At 50.8% G+C, this 4,072-nt stretch overlaps 1 non-coding gene across 1 annotated transcript; it reads right to left on the minus strand.

Annotated features, from left to right (window-relative positions):
• Nucleotides 1-910: 910 nt before the first annotated feature.
• LOC144692077 (U6 spliceosomal RNA) lies at nucleotides 911-1,015 on the minus strand. Its single transcript, XR_013579262.1, has one exon. It is a non-coding gene; the product is annotated as a U6 spliceosomal RNA (small nuclear RNA).
• Nucleotides 1,016-4,072: the final 3,057 nt, after the last annotated feature.

The following is a 4,072-nucleotide window of genomic DNA, read 5'->3' on the forward strand; positions in this document are numbered from 1 at the left end:
GCATACGTGTGAGGCTAGTATGTGTTCTTACCCTCATAGTGTGTCATCCCAATTTAAGTAATACCCAGCAGCAAGCGCCTGTGAATTTGAAAATAAAGAGGATTATTTATTATCACACGTTTGCCCTGGAATTTTTAACGTGACATCTCACCACTCTATTACACACACAAAGAATAGATATAGATGAGGAAAAAAACAATTACAATTTGAAATGATTTCAGTCTCTTTTGGAGCAGGGCTGTATTTTCTTAGCTGAACTGGTGCTGTAGGTGGAGAAGAGGTTGGGTAAAAGCTGAGGAATCTCAGTAAGCTGCAAGGTTTTTTTTTTTGCAAAAATATACTTTATTCATAAAATATCTTCAATCACATTCCAAACCATTTCAAAAACACCATTACAAGGGTACAATCCAGGTTAAACTTTTACAAAATGTATCACCAGGTGCATCAATACAAACAATATTACAATCATTTACAGCCTTTCATTTTGAGCTGTACAGCCCGAGGGGCTCTAAACAGTTCCCAGTCTCTCGGTGCGCTGTGGCAGAAAGGTCTTAGACAGCGACCCTTCCCCATTGCGCCTTTGCGGCAGCTGCCCCGAGCTTTAGTGCGTCCCTCAGCACGTAGTCCTGGACTTTGGATTGTGCCAGTCCGCAACAATCGGTCGGGGACAACTCTTTGTGCTGGAAGACCAACAAGTTTCGGGCAGACCAAAGCGCGTCTTTCACCGAGTTGATGATCCTCCAGCTGCAGTTGATGTTTGTCTCGGTGTGTGTCCCTGGGAACAGCCCGTAGAGCACAGAGTCCTGTGTCACAGAACTGCTCGGGATGAACCTCGACAGCAACCACTGCATCTCTCTCCAGACTTTCTTTGCAAAGGCACAATCCACAAGGAGGTGAACAACGGTCTCTAAAAAATATGGAACGCTTCACGAATTTGCATGTCATCCTTGCGCAGGGGCCATGCTAATCTTCTCTGTATCGTTCCAATTTTAGTATATGTGCTGCCGAAGTAAGCTGCAAGGTTTGTTGTAACTGAATTGTCAGGAGGATGGCTCCCAGATGAACTTGAAGGTGGAACAAATTGGGGAGAGATTCCTTCTCCCCCTTTCAAGGTACAGCTGTTTTATCTTGGCTGTGTTGTATTGAACAGCTGGTTCAATGGCTTTTCAGGTGGTCTTTCAGATGGAATGTCTCACGATGTTTCTCTGATCTGAGCAGCTTTGGCTGTAACTTTTTAAAAGCAGGTACAAACATGGCTGCTTTAACCATGTGACCTATACAAGTTCAAAGACCTTTCCCAAATCAGGTAGTGGGTTAGGCCAATAAACATCCTATGTTGTGGCCTTTCCCACTTTGAGTGTTTTGAGATGAAAGACCATCACAACACAATGAAAAGTTGATAAGACTCATTTCATATTCGTCTATCGCACATTGAAGTTTGACGTCTCTATTGTCCATGGTGAGGCAGGAAGACAAATTTGGCTGGGTATGACCCTGGCTGGTTACAGTTCATCCTTAACAAAAGGATTTCTGAGTTTCACAAGTGGCTGGGATTGTTTGTATTTTAATGAGGTACTTGCTTGAGCTGTGTCTGCCTACAGCATCTCAGCCTTCAGGAGCTGGTGCACAGCATCACTGGTCACAGATGCTGGTGTGATGGGGGCAGCCCTGCCTTAAAGGTGCTGAGAGCACACAGAGAATATGGGAGAACTCTGTGGTGCCTGCCCACTACATTCTGGCAGCAATGACAAGCACCTCCGAAGTGCAGGCATCAGTAATGTTTCCAGAGAGTGTGAGGCTGGACCATCACTGTGGTCTGAAGGCTGCACAGAGCACAGGGAAGAGGCCCTGGACTGAGACACCTGCCTTTTATCTTGTGCAGAAAGGTTTCACATCTGAGTGACATGAACACTGCTCATCAGGACAAGGAGCCACAGACAGGGTGGCATTCTTAGGAGTTTATTGACAATAATGAACAGTGTGTACAAGTGATCAACACCCATGGCCAGGCTGTGCAATTACTTTTACCTAACTTTCCTAACCCTGCCGCTATGTCTTGGTGCTTCCCGGACATCTACAGCAGAGGTGGAGGCAGCCTGCTGACTGTGATGCCCTGTCTGTGATGACTTTGAGGGGTGTCCTCTGGAGGGCTGAGGCTTGGAGGGCCACTTTTGGGGTCCTGCTGTGTGGCAGTGGCACCCTCCTCAGCCTGTGAAGGTGGAGCTGCGGAGATCACAGAAAGAGGGGATTCAGATGGGCCAGTCACTCTCAGAGTCACCTGGGTGGATGGCCCCGGAGTGTGCACCTGCTGATCCTCCTCCCTATGGGTGCCCAAGGGCCCCTGGCTGACTCCGTGAGCAGAAGGGGAAGCTGGAGTGAGATCGAGCTGCCCAGCACCCCTCTCACGTACACACTTTTGGAGGCTAACTATGGCATCAGCGCTGGAGTTAAGCCCGCGCAGCAGTGCAGGAGCGACGTCCTGGACCAAGGTCTCCATGGCAGCCGCCATCCTGCCAGTGTTGACCTCGGTGCATTGGCTATGTCAGAGCAATCACTTCAGCCTGAAGATGGATTGTCTCCTCCATCATGCTTTGCAATCTGAGGAGTGCAGTGGACATCCCTTCCTGATGTTCCTGAGCTTGCCTTTGCAACTACAGCAACTGTGACATGACTGAGTCCAGAGGTTTGTCATCTGACTCAGACTCAGCAATGTTCTGGCCTCCAGCAGATCTTCCAAGTGCTGGGGACCTATGAAGTCTCTGCATCCGCCTGTTGTGGATCAGAAAGTGCAATGTGTTCACCAGATTGTGATCCCGAGGCTACTCTAAAGCTAGGTCCCACCGAGGTGTGTGTCTCTGCACTGGTGGAGGGTGTGGGTGACGCTGTGACGAGACTTCAGGGAGGGTGCCTTCAGATTCCTCTTCAGAGGTTTCTTCGGGGCTTGATTGGAGGCCCTGGGTCATGGACTCTGTTGGCTCTTTTGCAGATGTGCCTGCGAAAGCAAGGGGAGATAATTAGTGCATGGCAGTGGCCTGTGAAAGAGGACACATCACTCACAGCATCATTGTCTGATGGACCCTCACTTGATAGAGCAGCGCCAACCTCACCATCAGCACAGGACCGGTCCCAGTCATCACCGGCCAGCTGGATGGCTCTGTTTTTAAATTCTGTCAAACCTTTGATTTCTGGCATCCCTCCACCTGTCTGCGACCTTTCCCTCCTATTCTGAGCCAGTTTCTCCTGCATGGATAGAGATGGGGAGTCTATCAGGATGCCTGCTGGGCCAGATGATAAGTGTGCATGGCCTGTGTGGGTGGTGAGTGGTCCCATGGACGGGATGAGGACAATGACAGTGAGCGTGACAGAGTGAATGGTGATGCCCCTTGCACTGGCAGTGAGTGAGGGCCCTGTGGGTGTGTGATGGGTTTGTGAGTGTGTGAGTTGGGAGTGATGAAAAGAGTGACTTACCCTGGCGGAACGGAGGAGATCATTCATCCTCTTGCGGGACTGGGTGGCTGTCCTCCTCTGCAGGGCGTTTGCGCTGACCACCACTGCCACCGCCTCCCAAGCCGGGTTGGTGACTTTGCTGCCCATCCTGCGGCCAGAGCGGGGGTAGAGCACATCTTGGTGGGCCTCCATCAGTCGCTCGAGGGACCCATCGCTGAAGCGGGGGGGGTGCTGCAGTATTTTTTCCTTTGCTGACTGTGTTCCTTGGCAGGGGTGGTGAGCTGATGGCGATGAGCGCTTTGCTGGCGGCTGCCTTTTAAAGATGGCGGATGGCGTGATGCAACAGCGGGGCGATGGCAGGCGGGCGAATGAGAGCCCGCTCGCCATGGAAATGGCGTGCTTCACGGGGGTGAATAAATAATGAGGCGGGTTCGGGACGATACGGCGTGAAAAGCCGCCATTTTCGCCGGTGGGTAGGACTCCATTTTACCCGCCCGCTACCGCACTTAGTGCAAATCTGGGAAAATTCTGCACAATGGCACCAAACAGGATTTATCCCCTGATGGCAACCCAGTGCTCTGCTGGACAACTGGGCACAGCTAAGGTCATTTATCCTGCTGGTGAT

This window comes from Cetorhinus maximus, chromosome 16 (genome assembly GCF_964194155.1).
Source record: "Cetorhinus maximus chromosome 16, sCetMax3.hap1.1, whole genome shotgun sequence".
Lineage (NCBI taxonomy): Eukaryota > Metazoa > Chordata > Chondrichthyes > Lamniformes > Cetorhinidae > Cetorhinus > Cetorhinus maximus.